At 35.5% G+C, this 17,442-nt stretch overlaps 1 non-coding gene across 2 annotated transcripts in view; it reads right to left on the reverse strand.

Moving 5' to 3' along the window:
* The window catches only part of LOC101052283 (SEM1 26S proteasome subunit), a 258,040-nt gene that overhangs the window by 226,638 nt on the left and 13,960 nt on the right, over window positions 1-17,442 (reverse strand). The window contains exons 3-4 of one of the 2 annotated variants that reach the window (XR_012512126.1): window positions 9,927-11,557; window positions 1,383-3,518 (exon numbers count right to left, since the gene is read on the reverse strand). This is a non-coding gene — a transcript (SEM1 26S proteasome subunit). Of the gene's footprint in view, window positions 1-1,382; window positions 3,519-9,926; window positions 11,558-17,442 lie in introns of those variants that run through there. The other variant, XR_012512125.1, reaches the window with a different exon arrangement.

The following is a 17,442-nucleotide window of genomic DNA, read 5'->3' on the forward strand; positions in this document are numbered from 1 at the left end:
TGGTGGAGAACATAGCAGCTGTATGGGGTTTCATAAACCTGTATCATCAAGAGTACAGTTGCCCTGGAAAACAGACTTTGTGTAAGCAAGAGACAAACTTTTAAGTAGCAAGACCCTGTGACCTGTGGGCTGTTTGACCACAGCATAAAACTGGCCCATCCTGAAAAATGTACACCCCTTATGCCCCATTCCCATTCCCACTCTACCTCCCCTCTCCCTGACTCCCACCAGCCACCTATGTTTGCCTGATGGGTTTCTTGTCAATCTTTAGATCATGACTTATCTGTTCCTCAGATAAGCCTAATGGTCATTCTTTCTAAGTAGGTCCCATTCTTGCTATTCTCTATTATAGAATCCTGTTCTTTAAAATTATTTCCCACATAATTTGTAATTATATATTTACACATTTGTCCACTTCTCTCTTCCTTGTCTCCACCACTAGACTGTTAAGATCCACAAGAAATCTATAATTATAGTCATCTAGGCTTTAATTACCAACAAAATAGGTAAATCAACCAGGGCTTAGAATATTCCTAGGGCTTATAGAACAGTGTTTACACATATGTTTTAATGAATGAACATCCAAATAAGTATACAGGCTGGGCATGGTGGCTGACACCTGTAATCCCAGTGCTTTAAGAGGCCTGGGCCAGAGAAGAACTGTTTGGGGCCAGAGAAGAACTGCTTGGGCCCAGGAGTTAGAGACCAGCCTGAGCAACATAAGGAGAATATTTCTCTACCAAAAAAAAAAAAAAAAAAAAAAAAAAAATTAGCTGAGGATGGTGGTGCATGCCTGTGGTCCCAGATGCTTGGGAAGTTGATGTGGGAGGATGGTTTGGGCTTGGGAGGTCAAGACAGCCACGAGCCATGATTTAGCCCCTGTCCTCCAGCCTGGGCAACATGGCAAGACTCTGTCTCAAAATAAAAAAATAAAATAAAATAAGTATACACACAATGCATAAAATGGCAGGAAGTTTGTGGTTTCATAATAGGAATGATCAATCGGGGGAAAAACAAATTCCACTGAACCCTGTGCTGGGCCAGAAATTTTGTGCACAGAGGAAACTCATGGGCATTAAAAAAATCACATCTAAGAGAAAAATCAGCAGACTCTTGAGCGAGAGCCAGCAAATAGAATCCCTGTTATGCTCTCTTCCATCCTGGAAAGCTGTGCACAAGCACAAGGGTCCTGCATAGAGGAAGGAGCAGGGGTGGGTGACATGGAAGGCTTTGGATCTTTTAGGAGCCTGGGGACACAGTATATCAGCCCACCCCACAGCAGTATTGTTGATTGTGAGGACCACTTCTTTGTTATTTGTGGACATGGCCATCATCCCCAACCCCACCCTACCCCACCCCAAAATAAATAAAAAGCAAAAAAGAAAAAGGCAGAAAATATAGTTTTATTTCTATCTTGGAGAGAAGACATGAAAAAATTTGAGAACTTTTCTCCTTTTGCTGGAGAAAACTGTCTTCTACACACAGTATGGGGCAAACTACAGAGAATCAAGAGGAATAATGAATTCATAGAATTTTGTCTTGAGTATTTCACTATGAACTGTCACTTGATATTCTCTTTCCTTTTCAGGGTATCAATTGTTGCCATCATTTCTATGTATAGAGAAAAGGACATGCACTAAAACACTGGGTCAGGAAACTGGTCACCTAAATGCTTTTAGTTCTAACACTTGATGTCTCTATCTTAGGAGCAGTTTTGTATGGCAGCTACAACTAGATAATACTTTAGGTGATATTAACAGCTAAGTATATAACAGACATTTACCATTTTATAGTTAAGCAGCACTCAATTCTTTCCGCACATATACAGCTTCCTAATAACACCCCAGTCTCTCCTTAGGGATAACTCAAATGGTGGGTGGTCTTAGTGGGAGGGCACTAAGTGCCAGCTCCCACTGTCGTTTCCCACTTCAGAAGCCGGGGAGCCTGCTCCTTCCTCCACCAGCTCCGTTATAGCCAGGGGGCCAGGCAATCAAAGATCACTCTTGGGACTGTAAATCCTGAGTGATGCAAAGGATGACAACATGGACAGATGCCAAATCCTTTGCAGCAGCCTGTGTGGCCCAAGGACTTGCCAGCTACTGAGTTAAAGCCTCAGTCAACTTTCAGGTTCTGATGCCAGAGATGTCCTAGCTCCTGTTACTTTCTCAGGTTCCTCCTGATCTGTGAACTCCAATATCCTGCCAGTAAATTTTTATTTGGCATAACGTATTTAGGGTTGGATTCTGTTGTAGGCAACCAAGAACTCATACGAGAGCTGTAATACAGCTACGTAGATTGTACTCTGTACAAGAGAACACAGCAAAAAACAAAACAAAACAAAAAACAACAACAACAAAAAACCAGAGGCTGAAATTTAGCCGGAGGTCCATTTGCAAAACTCATGAGGCTAAATTTCCCTGCAGGAAGGAGTAAAATCTTCCAGTGTACACACAGGCATCATTTAGGCTGTCAGTGGCCCTGCCCTTGACCCATACATACATCCCCATTTTCCAGTTGTGAAATAAAGACTTAGAGATTAATTCATTGACACTTTTATGATTACAGTAATGCAATGACATTGCACTGGGCTCTTCTGCTGCCTTTCTCTCTACCCATAAGCTGAATACTGAACCACCTCTTTATTCCTTCAAGGAAAATGGGAAAGAGAAGGAATGTTCCTACAACAACTCATCCCCCTATGATAAGGCTGACCACAGTCTGTTACCTATTATTTGCCTACAGTTATTAAAAGGATGAACTTTAAATGTAAAATATATTTATAAATATTTAATACTCAGTGCTACACTACAGTTTTTAATAGTTAACCCTTTACATTCATTAACAATGGCAGAAAAACAAGTATAGGACTCAAGAACCTTTTATTCATTTCCTACAAGCTACGTTTCTGCCAATCTTATTGAGCGGTACCATGGAATGGTAAAGATGACAAATTCTGCTGTCCAATGCCTATGCCAACCTGTTCAATTTTCCCATGATTGTTTAACATTTTTCACATCTTTTTCTCTCATTTTAGATCAGAAATTTATACAGAGGATCTATGGGCTAGTATATACCATACCTAGCATATGAACAGCATTTATTGTTAAGAAGGAAATTAGAGAGTCACCACTCCTTCCATTAGGAATCTAACAGTTATGCTGCCTTTCCTTTACAGCGTTTCCTTTTACCATATTAAATCCTCCAGTCTTCCTTTCATGTTACTTTAAGACACTGATCAAAATCTTTTGTTCCTACTTCCATTCCCCATAAAAGAAAATTAGATTTGTTTTTAGGCTTTAATCCTGCTAAGATAAAGCAAATCAGCCCTGTTTTCATTACTGTCCAGTCAGTTCCATCAATCACAAAAGGGAATCACTAAAAGCAATCAGTGAACAAGGTCAACAGCACTCAGCGGAGGGCCAGCACAATGGTACTTTAGCAGATCAAAATGAAGACTGGGAAAAGGATGACGGCGCTTCACAGCCCTAAGAGGCCCAGGACAGCTTCTCAGGAGTCGTCTGTAAATGGGGAGAAGATAATGAAGAGAAGGGTATTATCTTTATTGTGTAACAGGTCTCCCGATATCGAGCTTGTTAAGGTAACAAAGAGCTAAAAGGTTCAGTTGGGGGTTAGCTTCATCTTTTCTTGGTACAGTGACTCAGGTTTTGGACTTTGAGAAAAAAGGCCTTAACGTTCATAGATCTTGTTCTTCTCTAGCAGTTTGTGTTGTCACATCTGATAATTACAAAATCTCTCACAAAGAGATATAGGTATCATTTAGGGTTAATTGGTTGCGAGCAACACAAGACAACTTTGATTAACTTAAGCAGAAAGGGGTTTTCTTGAAAGGAAGTGAGAGAGTTATTAGAATCCATCATGAGATTGAAGAGTCATGCTTGGAGATAGTATCAAAGGTGCTCTGGTGGGGAGAGGGTATCAGAGCAGGAACTATTCAGTAGCCTAGGCTGAAAGAATTGACAGTTTTCCTCAGCAGTGTTATCTCTGCTTAAGACAGAAAGTCCTTAACTGGCTTCACCAGGACTACAGAAAAATAAAGGAGTGTAGGGAAGGGGAGTAGGGAAAGGAGGTGATGGTGTTAATTACTCACAAAAATTCTAGATATTATTAGCAACATAAGGGACAATGTGTTCCCAGCAGCCAAGATAAAACCAATGTCCACTATGGCATTAAAGAAGTTTTCACCCTAAAGGGCAGGAGCCATCTACTGAACTTGCATTAACAAACATCACATAAAGCACATATGTTTTTCATATGTGAACTAACAGACTAGCTTCATAGAGCACATATATGTTTTTCATATGTGAACTAACAGACTAGTTTCAGTGAATACAATGCTTGACACTGGTAGCTTCTCAACAATTATTTGTTGAATGAATAAATTTTTTTTGTAATGTTATTTGTTCTCATCCTTTCTTTAGGCCATTTATGTTTTCTAATATATAGCAAATATCCCATATTCAAAATTGGTGAAATAGAACCTCTAAAAGAGAAAGCTCAATGCAATGAGAAGAGTATCCAATTAGATTCATTTCTTGATTCTGCCCAATGTGACCTTGGGGATGGGTCACAGTGGCTTTGAGGTTATTTCTTCATCTTTAAAATGAAGTGGTAGATGTAGATGCTTTTTAAGCATCCATCCAGTTCTATATGTCTAACATCATGGTCACAAATATATAGATGACAGAGACTAAGAAAACTTAGGGAAAATGTTAATAATTTTCACAGTATGAAGTGGCTGTACCCTGAATCTGGACAGAAAGTAAAAACTAAATTACTTGGTAGTATTTAGGAGAAATTGCCAATATTGTAGAACATCTAGATCACTGTTATCAAACTTTAAAAGAAAGTCAGTAGAATCAAGTTTTCAAATGAAATTGTATGTTGAATTCCAATGTCTAAAACAAATAAAAGTCAAACTACTCTGACTGAAACAAAAGAGGGGTGCCTGGAGCCTCATACTCACACCCTTTCCCACAGTTTCCTGGGTACACCATTTGACATTACTAATTTAATTCCTTATTGCCTATCCTTAAATTTTTCTGTACCTTGAAATAGTTTTAAAATGAGATATCAAATTTAATTTGGACAAGAAAAATTAAGAAAAAAGCTTTCCAGGGAAAAATAAAAGTATATATGCTCTCTTTCAGAGCCAAATGAGTTAAAAGACTTTAGCCTACAACAATACATTTAATTTGTAAAGCAAAATAAAATCCAGCAGCACAGTTTCATACAATAGTCTTGGTCTAGTCCTTACATTATGAACTAGTATTATATAGACTATTGTTTCAAATGATGAAAACTTAGCTTCCAAAACAAGACTTATTTAACAAGTTAAATTATAAAATATGAAGAAACTTCAACATACAAGTCAATAGCTTTAATTTTTTTCAACTGTTTTACTTAAGAGGAATATGTATATGTCTCTGAAACCAAAGTAAATTTGCAGAGGCCTTTTTTAATCACCAAAGAAGAAATTGCTGAAAGATAGTAAAAGACATAAACACGAACTGTCATCTCTGTGGCTCACTGTAGTGACCTTCTTAGCTTTAGCGAAAGGAACCAATTGCTCTTCTCATAAAATCAGTGTCCTGTCTATTCCTTTACTTTGAAATATCATCATCAGAATCATTAAGATGCATTCTATTAACTTGGACCATGGATTTCTATACATAAAATACCAACTATGAGTCTTTGTTTTTGAATATGAGCTTTGAAAAATTCAAACACCTTTGTTAAATCATTATTTACAAACACAAATGTAGATAAAAGCACATCTTTTTTACCTTCAAAAAGAGATTAATCTTGAAAATATACAAGATTCAGGTGATCGATTTGTTGAACAGTTACTGAGCTTTAATGATGCCATATTTTTAGTCAAAGCAAAAAGCTATGAAGATTTTTCTGAAAGACATTTCACCACAAGCAGCAACAAAAAAAGTGTATTTCATAGTCATTAGTGATCTGATTGACCTCTTTTGGCAGGAATAAGGTTTAAATTGTTTAGGTACAACCAACTAGACATGAAATGGCTTATTACATGGATTTGTGCCTGACAAGAAGGAAGGCAAAGGCCATCTCTCACTGTTATAAATAGTCTCTACTGTTTCCTGGTCTTTGCCGATTCTGCCAATCATTTTTCTGATCTCTTGATTCAATGGTTTCAAGATTCACTTTGTAACAAATATTTAAGACAAACCAAGTGATGTAGCAGATGCGATTGATGCCATGCCCTTGTTTCTTCATCATTTACCACTTCCAGGCAGGATGGCTCTACTTTCTACTGCCAGCAATTATAATTCTGCCTGAATACTTTCTATGATAGCCAGAGGCTACTCTGCCTACATATGTGTTATACCAGAAGATACAGGAGGATTTCCCTGAGTAATTTTCAACCAATGACTGACGAGTTGATAAATACTGTCTCTCCTCCCCTAGGCCAGGATAACTCCAAGATATGTTGTATATAGCTACCTGGAGTTCCCAGGTGGAACTGAGGTCTAATTGCCTACAGTGTATCTTGCTAGATTGCACTCTTTATTAGCTTATCTCTTTCCTGACTCATTTTCTCACTCCCTTAGCACTTCTGTAATAAAACACTTACATATGAATCTGTAATAAAACACTTACATTCTCTACTCTAAGTTGCTTCTGAGGGAACCCAAAGTAAGAGAAGGAACCCACAGTAAGACAAGGGGATATAAACATGAATACAATAGGAGTTCTACTTTTAAGGAATTCCGTCTACAACAGAAAACCATTAATAAACACAACAAACAACAAAAGCAATAACTAAGAGAAGAAACACACGATGTTACATTATAAACAGTGGTGTGCTAGCCCAGGTAATGATGATAATCTAGAGTTTTGAATGTCCTGTGCACCACTGGAATGTTAGCTAATGGTTCTTCCTGCAATTCTAAATATTATCATTGGTGAAAAGTGGCAAGAATTTCTCTAATAGTCACCTAGTCTAAGAAAGTCATCTTACAGGGTAACAAAGAGGGTAGGAGTATAAGCTTTCTTCAGTTCCATGACAGCTAAAGACGAATCAGAATAACATTACAGTGATCCTACCTGACCAGTGAATTCAAACTATAGCTGATATAAAATGGAATTTATCCTTGTATCAACCTTTTGACAACCCATCAACACCCAAGGCAAATATGTGAAGAGGAAAATGAAATCAATATTCTAGCCATCGTTTGTCATTAGTTTCTAACACACAAGGAGTTGGCCATTGCAATGCAACAGAAATGAAGAAAAAATCAGGCAGTATTGAAGAGCATTTTTTAGAAGGTCGTGTGGTAGAACAACCAAGTAGATGCCTTAGCTTGAATGATCAGGGAAGGCCTAACTTAAAAGGATGAGGAGGGCAAGCATCCCAGGGAACAACTGGTACAAAAGCACCTGGCCTTTGCATGTTCAAGCAACTGCATTGTAGTTCAATCACTTTCTGATTAGGTGATTTACCTTTGATTTACTCTTCAGAAGTGATCAAAATACGGCAATACTGAATATCAAGTGGTGTGTGTCAGTAAGATAGGCAGAAGCCAGAATACATTGGTCTTTATAAGTAGTTTAGATTTTATGCTGCTTAAAAAGCACTGACAGCATTTAAGGAAAAGGGTGACATAATCTAAATTTTAACACAGGCTGTTTTTTTCTAGAATAGATTGTAGGGCAGAAAAGTAGAAGTAGAGAAACCAGTTAGGTAATCATTGCAGTAAATCCTAGTAAGCAAGTGGTATTACTAATACTAGTAGTGGGAGTAGGTTAAGATTCTGAATTTATCAGTTAAGCTGTTTCTGGGTGCAAGTAACTAAACACCCAACCTAGGATGTCTTATATAAGGACATTTGTAGGCTTGTTTCACAAGAAGCCTAGTCCTAGAGCAAGCTCAATGACATCATCAATCTTCTTCCAGACTTTCTAATCTTCACCCTCAAACTGGAATAGCTGTTATATAACTGTCACTAGCAATTGAGACTAGATGCTCCCGTATTTATATTCAGAGGGAAAGGCTGGATTTATGTACTAGCTTCTGAAGTACGATTTTTCTTTGCCTTATGCGCCTAGTCCCCTTTTTGATTGCCCGAAATGTATTTAAAGCTGTCCATTGTGGTATCCAATCACTAGCACGGGGGATGGAGTTACCAAGATTGGCTTAAAACGAAGCAGAGCCCACCCTGAGCTGGGAACAGTGTTGGCCTGCCTTGATTCACATGGCCCATGTGAAAGAAGGGTGGATATCTAAGGGTTGGGGGTGGTGAGGGAGATGAGGATTCATTAGGAAAGGGGAAGGGAAGAATGGAGAAGGCAAGCAGTGTACCAAGCACGTGAAACATGCATATGTGGTAGAGTTGATAGGGCTTACCAATGGATTGGACATTGGGAAAACAGAAGATGCAGTAAGTTTCTGTATTTTTGGCTTCAACAATTGGGTTGAATGTGGGTGCATTTACCGAGATGGGGAAGACTGGAGGAAAGATAAGGTTTGAGAAGGATAATGAAGGCTTCTGTTTTCATCAAGTTAATTTTAAGATACTCAGACATGGAGAGGTAATCAAGTTGTTAGTTGAATAAATGAGATTAGAATTTCAGGTACAGGAAAAAACAGAATAGAGTCTGAAACCATACATGTGCAATTTGTTTAAAAGCAACTGACACTGGTGAGATTACCAAAGAGAACGTATGGATACAGCAAAAAGTAAATTCAGGAGACTTAAAGGTGGAGTGCAACATGAGCCATTAAGGTAGCTGGAAAATCCAAGGCCAGTCCCCCAGCATCATGTGTATGGGTGGAATGACGGTGGTGCTAATTGTCAGCTCTCTGCCAAGTGGGTGGGATGTGTTCCCTGTCTCAAAATGTGAAATGTGGATCAGGAAGGATATAAATGTTTGAAAACATACAGTGTAGACCACAACATACTGTAGAAAGAGCATTATTAATGTAACATTCAATCCTTCAAAAGGGACGTGGCTCATTATGATAGTCCTCTAAATTAAACTTTTAGGATAGGATGGACATGGCATCCTCTACAGCAATTCTAAGCCAGGGCCTAATGAAAAACGCTGACCATTATTACACCTACAATTTCGTTTCAAACAGAACTGAATTTTGGAAAATAATTATGAAAAATTACAGGGGAAAAAGGGAGTCATCACTAACAGAAACATTTATGTCTGTATCAATAAAAACTTCTACAATGGAGCAAATTTGCTGTAAACTTCATTTTTTCTGTATATCTATCTACTCAACTAAAATTTAAGGAGCACATATGTGAGACTATATTAAGTGCTACTGAAAGAGAAACCCAAAGTTCTGTAGAATAGTCCCTTCCATTGAGAACATTTCTTGTTTTGTTTGGAACCACTTTCTGAGTGACTATGGGCAAATGATTCAGCATCTTGGTGCTTTATTTTCTTCATATGTGAAACGTACATGATAACATCAACTATCTCAGGGCTGTTGTGAAGATTAACACATACAAATAGCTGAGAACAATGTCTGGTATACAATAAGCATCAGTTATTAAGGGGAGGTAAGGCAACTTCCATATAAGTGGTAGCATGGCTCAGAAAAAAAAAAAATTGATTACTACCACCATATTGATTATTACATGCTAATCTTCAGTTCAACCCTGCAGGAATTCTTTTCACTTTACAGAACAAGAAAACTGTTAACAGGCTGTTCTGAAACTTAATACACAACAAGTCATCTAATTACAAGTCAAACCTTGAAATAACATCATAACCTATACACTTTCCAAAATACCAAGCAGGAAACCCGAGTCAGGAAACCTAGATTCTAGCTCTCTATCTGTCACCTATTAGCTATTGCAATTCTGGGCCCTTTTACTTCCTAACTTACTGTGAGATTATTTTCTATTTGATAAAATACTTACAATAAACAGGCCTCTCTTCCCTGCTTCACAGGGTGGGTAACTGCAAAGATCAAATGAGAGAAATCTATAAGTTCTAAAATTTCAAAAAATAAATTCTTTCATCTGCCTAATCTCATTTCCTACTTCGGATGTGTTTTATTATCCTGATGCCAAATACCAATTTTCAGGTACCTAATCCTTAACAGCAACTACCCAAATTTTGATATTTAATTAAGGACAAAATACTGGATAACTACAAATAACCCATTAAAGCCTCTGCTCATCTCCCATGAGGTTTCAAAATTATACTTCAATAATTTAAACTAATCACATCATATGGCCATCCCATCACTCAGGCCATCACTTAATAATGTCAGTAATCTGACACTGTTTGACGGACCACATCCTGTAACCACAGACCAAAATATTGAGAAAATGCACATCAAAATACTTCTTAGCATGTTACATTAACATGGCTGCCTGTGCTTCCTTATATTTACAAAAATATTACTTATCCATCCAAAACTTTTATACTTTCCAAAGTTATTTAGTGTCCCTTATTCCATTTGATCATCTAGCAGTTCTGTTGGGCAGGCAAGGTACGTTTAGGCTTGTCTTAGAAGGAGAAACATATTTATGTTCAAAATCATTTTTGAGTATAACTTGTATTTCAGGTTACCAACTCCTATTTTGGTACCTGTACTGCACTGTTTACATAAATTTTACATTTGAAATTACTCAACACTACTGATTGAGTGTAGTTCTTTTTATATTTACATTTGAAAATATTCCTAAAAAATACCCTGTACATTAGCTCCACTCTAAGTCATGAGAAAGAATCCTTTGCAAACCAAATTAAATCTCCCATTCACCAAAGTAGATGTGGCAACAGCTATCACTCTGTGAAAAGTCAGTTGTATTAAATGAGCCTGTAGTACCTGAAAATTTGCATTTGTTGATAAAGTATCTTGAGCCCACTTCCCCAATTTTAATAGAAGACACCATTCTTAGAACTATGATTAAATTACTTTGGACTTTGAGTACCAATAATACTCTAACAACCATTAATAATATTATTAATGGCTCAGGAACTAAGTAAATTACAGCAATTTAAAATGATTAATATTTTTAAAACACAGGTTTTGAAAGGTCACCTTATAAATGTCAGCAAATGTTGCCTAAGCTATCAAAATACAGATGAGATTAAGGTTCAACATGATGTAAAAGAAATACCTTATAAAACAGAAGTAACAATTAACTGATGTGGTTTAAGAAAAGTACTGAATTGGGAATCAGGTTAAATCTGCTCCAAATCATTTAACCTAAGCCTCACTCAGTTAACATTTAAAAAAAAGTTTCATAATATAAAATTTTACTATCTATATATAATAAGATTTTGGAAAATCATGACAAGAAAATTGACTAGAGGCAAAAGATTAAGACTTCTGAACCAATTAGATCAAAACATTTATTTTTTGTATTACAAAAACAAAAATAAATCCAAACATAATGAAATAAACACATTTTTTAAGTGTCCCATCCTGGGTTCTCTGTCCTAGAATTTATTAAGCAGTTCAAGTTTAGGTTACTTCAACACTTCTTCTGGATGCTATGAAGTCTCCATCTTATAACCATGTTTCTCTAGTTCAGCTCTATGATAAAACAGAAAGAACAACATCACCAGGCATTCTTTATAATAAACATTCTTTTAGAAATAATATAATAAATAAATAAATGAGCTAAGCCTGAGACACCAGTTTACAGTATCACTCAATAGTTTTAGTCTCCAAAAAAAAAAAAAAAAGAAACTACATTAAGAAAACTGGACACGAGTCGATATAATACTAATAAAAAGTTGCTTTTCCCACTAGTTAACTTATATTTTATCTTCCTTAATTTTCTTATAAGTCTATTTGTGGAAGAAATGTGAGGGAGTTACTGTTATCCTTCAAATACTTTCCAAATGCCATATGAATGTTCTGTTCATAATAAATATTTAAACATAAGTTTTGAGATTCATTAACCTCAGGCAAAGTACGCATCACTATCAAACCTTTAGGGATTTTATAATCATCATAACAGGTATTACTGTTGTATATGCAGAAAGAATAGCTAAACAATATGCCTTCCATATTGACATATATCTATTAGCAATATACATACATATATATATAACTAATCAAATTTATAAGTGTGTGAAAATTTTCTGCATTAACCATATAGGTAAAACAAATACATAAAATAAGTCACGGAATGTTAATTGAGACTTTACTTTCCTGATTTTAAGTGTGGATGAAAATCTCAAACGTTTATACTAGCATGAATACGCAAGCATAAAGATACTTTTTTATAATTTATCCAATTGAAAGATTTAGTCATATATATTGAGAATTTCAACTGTAATTCTTGATCTGCTTTAAATAAAATATTTGTACAAAAAGTTTAGCTTTATGATCAACTTCAGCTGTTTAAACTACCATTCCAAATATCACCAGGAACTTATTTGCCACAATTCAGATAAAAGTTTATGATGAAATTATTAGATGGTGAATTTATTATCCAAGATAAAACACTGAGTAAATTTAAAGTATGATTAATATGCTTTACATCATTACATCCAATAAAATAAAGACTTTTGTTCTCAAATTTGGCTTAGACACCACTACACTATTCCAATGCAAACACATGACAGGAATAATGTATGGTATTTATTATTCATTTTTCAAAAATCTTTTCCTAAAATTTTTATAGTTACTCAGAATACAAACAGTGAGCTAATTTTCATGAATTCTATCAAGGCCACGGATTGTTCAAATGAAGCACCCTTGTCTTCTGCTAGGGTACATAGTATAGGCTTGTGGTATAAACACTGGATTAGGAGTCAAGAGTCCGGGGCCAGTCTCTGACTCTGGCCCTTCCTTTGCTAACTAAATTGCTTCCTTTGGGCCCTTCCCCGGCCACTCAGGAAACTGAAGATTATAGTGTCTGCTCTTCATTTATAACAACTTATCTCCATTGTTTTGAGAGCTAAATGAGAGAAAATTATACAAATGTAATGTAGTATACTTTAAAATAAGAATCAAGGCTGACAGGAAAAGCTAAGAGATTATATTTCTGATGATCACAGAAAACTCAAATGTTTCATACAAAACCTCTTGTTGCTGATCTTTAGGGAATGTGGTAATTGTCTTTGAATTTTATCTCATGCTAAAATTTTACACCTTATTTAAAATGAAAATAATTTCACAACTTTCTTAAACCTTAGTATATTTATTTTTATTTTAACAGCAGCAGCAAAAACAAACAAATGAACAAAAAAAAAAACAAAGTTCAACCTATGATTTAAGTAACAAGTACACCAAATCTGTCCTTTAGGTTTGTGTCTATTGGCTGTCCTAATGGGAGGTGGCTGGTCACCAACTGCATGTATAAACTGTTTATGAAAACAAGAGATGATGAAATGCCTTTCTATCAGCTAAAGTCTGAGAGAAGATGAAAAGTTCTCTGCTAGAATTTAAAAAACCAAAAGAAAAAAATTGAGGCCACCAAGCACAAAACAAAACCACTAATAATAATGAGGCTACTGAATGGAAAAATCCAACAAAGACAAAAACAGAAAACCCCAGCACAACTGGAATATCATATGACATACACAGTAAACATACCCTAACTGAAACAAATGCAGCAATCTTTGTGCAACAAACCAGAAAAAAGACCAATGGCCACTAGCAGGTTTGAAAACTCCTCTTACTAATCAAAAACTACTCAGCTTTATGACAATGGCTGTATCTGATTTGGTGAATCAGCAACTATACTGGCTTCTTAGAGTTTTTATGTAAGATGTGAAATAGGGTTGAGAAAATCATATTACTATTTCACCTGCTGTATCAAGAAACAAATGGTATCAGAAGCTGCATAAACAGACTGACTTTCAGTTACCTGGAAGCACTAACAGGCTTTATTCTTTCTACTTGTATCTGTTAAAGGTAATTACACTGACAGAGAAAAAGGAACATGGAAAGTGGGTAGCTTGCTACAGGGACAGTTTTTATTTAACACACACTTACCATAGTCTAAGCACTTTACACAGACTAAACCACTTAAACCTTAATAGTAACCCTAGCAGTAAAGCACTAATTATGATCTGAATTTAAAGTGTGAGAAAATCAAGTCACAGAAAGGCTAAGTGACTTGCTCAAGGTTCATACGGCCAAATAGGAGGGAGATCTGGGGTTGGAACCCCAGCAGTCTGATTCACACTGGAGTCTGAGATGTCTCTCCACTGTTAAATAGGATTAGGACCAAATAACATCAGAAAACAGTGAAACCCATCTTACCATGGCTTATGATACTACATTAAGGGTTTCCATGTACTTTACAGAAAAGACCAGGAAGAATATCTTTGTGTGAGGCTTATTAAGACAAATTTTTTAAAGCAAGGATTGTCCGAGGCTGTGTTATTCAATATGGTAGTCACATGTGGCTATTTTAATTAAATAAAACAAAAAATTCAGTCCCTTAGCTGTACTAGCTGCATTTCATGTGCTCAATAGCCACATGTAACTGACTGCTTCCATACAGCAGTTTGTTAAACATTTCCATCACTACAGTAAGCTCTATTTGGCACCACTGGCAATGTAGCAACAACCTTAGTGAGGAAAAAACTCATGACTCGAATGGTGAAATTAAAAAAAAAATCTTATTCACTAATGGAAGTATCAAGATTTATATACCTAAGGCAAAAAAAAAAAAAAAAAAAAAAAAAAAAAAAAAGAAGTATATACCTGCAGAAATCTAGAAACCTAAAGCCAGAAACACAACACAGTACATAATACATAACTACTGTAGAGGTGTACTATAAAAATGCTCTATTTCTATACCAATAAAAAGGTAATACGCAATGATGAGAAATCCAATTATCAATACATTTGCTACTGAAAGTTTCCTGGTAAAAATTATAGTATTCAATAATGTAGTAATTAGGCTAAAAGAAAGTGCTAATGAAAGACAAAAGAAACAAAATGTTAAAGAAATTTGACTATTTTGAATGTCAAAAGAAGAAAACTTATATAGCCTCAACTTTAAAAATGTCAAAAGCATATCAGAAAAAAAACTCTGACATGTGTTTAAGAACACAGAGTAGGGATCAACAGCATTTGGAAGACCTGAAAATAAACAGTCCAATAGCATAATTATGCCAAGGAGGAACAAAAGGGAATGCATATTTTTCAAAAGGTAGTAGGGTGTTCTCTAATGTGAGGACATAAAACAAAGACAAATGTGAAAAGAAAGTGCATGAGCTTGTACACATAAAATTAATTTGATCCTCAAATACACTGAAATCTGTAAAAAGAACAAAAGGGGCTTTTAAGAGCCATATATTGATCATGAAGAATGAGAAAGAGCAGGACCAATGCTTGGGACAGATGATGTAACATTAACAGATTTTAGGGAAAAAGTAGGATTATTGTTCAATAGCTATCATTTTTATATTGTCCATAAAACTATAATAGAAAAAACAACATTATTAAGACAAAATTGAAAACTAAGACAGGTAAGATAACTGCATTAAAGTAGTTTAAAGTCTCAAGGCTCTGAATAACTACATCTAAGGGTACTGGAAGAACCATAAGATGTAGGCAAAAATCAGTCAGCAATACCTGAGAATGGAAATGAAAAACTGTAGAAGTATCAGAGTAACAGTGAAAGGTAAACTGTAGTATTTCTAAAAAGGAGAAAAACAGACAGGTAAAATTATTAACAGTCTCCAACAAAATTCTGTAAGTCTTTAGAATATAGAGTTTTGAGCCAATAAGAAAATAAAATGCACTGTAGGAGCTGGTGCTACTTTATCACTATTAGAAATCAAATTTTAAAAATTTATTATAAACTATTTCACTTTCTTTTTGAACAAGCTTACTAGACTAGTAAATTAGAAGACTGGAACATATACACCTTCTATATCTTTACTTGAGCAAAGTAGACAGTCTATTTATTCTTGCAGCCAAGACAGATACATATATGCTGAATCAAAATAAAATTAGGAGAGAAAAAAGTCATTTCAACAAATGGTGCTGGAACAACTAGACATCTACATGCAGAAGAATGAGATGAAGCCTTATTTCATAACATATACAAAAATTAACTTAAGACGAAGACCGACAATTATAAAGCTCTTAGAAGAAAACATAGAGATAAATCTTCATTACCTTGAATTTGCCAATTAATTCTTAAATATGATACCAAAGGCAGAAATAACAAAAGAAAAAGTAGACTTCATCAAAATTAAAAACTTTGTGCAAAAGGACACTATGAAGAAACTGAAAGACTTACCTAACAGAATGGGAGAAAATATTTGCACATCACTTATCTGATAAAGGCCTACTACCCAGAATATGTAATGAAGCATTACAACAATAACAAAAAGACAAACAATTCAGTAGCAAAATGGGCAAGGACTTTAATAGACATTTCTCCAAAGAAGTATACAAACAGAACAAGTATATGGAAAGATTAGTCATTAGGGAAATGCAAGTTAAAGCCGCAAAGAGATACCAGTTCATATCCTTCACTTACAGAACGGCTATAATTTAAAACAAAAAAAGAAAAATAAGTTTTTGGCAAAGATTTGGAGAGACTGAAACCTTCACACCCTGCTAGTATGAATGCTAGTAGGAACATAAATTGTTCAACTGCTGTAGAAAACAGTTGGGCAGTTCCTCAAAAAGTTAAATATAGAATTAATGTGTGATCCAATAATTCCACGTGTGTGTGTGTGTGTGTGTGTGTGTGTGTGTGTGTGTCTGTGTGGGTGCTCAAAAGAAAACAGGTACTCAAATATATGTACACATATGTTCATAGCAGCACTATTCACAATAGCCAGAGTGTAGAAACAGTCTGAATGTCCATCAACTGATGAATGTATAAAACGTAGCATATCCATACAGTATTATTGTAAATTGGAATACAATGTACAATATGGAACATGTATATGAAATATTTTGCAGCCAAAAGAGGAATGAAGTACTGATGCATGGTACAACATAAACGAACCTTGGAAACATTATGCTAAGTGAAAGAAGTTACGCACCCAAGGTCACGATATTGTTATGATTTCATTTATATGAAGCATCCACAATAGGCAAATCCTTACAGATAGAAAGCAGATCAGCAGCAGCCAGGGCTTAAGGGAAGAAAGAATGTGGAATGACTGCTTAACAGGTACTGTGTTTCCTTTTGAAACGCTGAAAATACTGGAACTAAATAGAGATGATGGTTGCACAACATTGAGGATATACTAGAAGCCACTGAACTGACCACTTTAAAATGGTTAATTTTATGTTATAAATAAATGAAATCAGGCAGATTTATATATGAATATGACATAGTACATTCTCACAACCTCAATCTCCATTCCAGTTTGAGAATCACCAAGGTGCCAGCACTGTATGACTCTAATTTCTGCTGAGCTATTTGATATTGGTAGAAAATTAACATTGACAGAATTAAATCCCCAAGGGTAAGAAATAGCAAATAT

The sequence above is a fragment of the Saimiri boliviensis genome, chromosome 10 (assembly GCF_048565385.1).
Source record: "Saimiri boliviensis isolate mSaiBol1 chromosome 10, mSaiBol1.pri, whole genome shotgun sequence".
NCBI classification, from domain to species: domain Eukaryota; kingdom Metazoa; phylum Chordata; class Mammalia; order Primates; family Cebidae; genus Saimiri; species Saimiri boliviensis.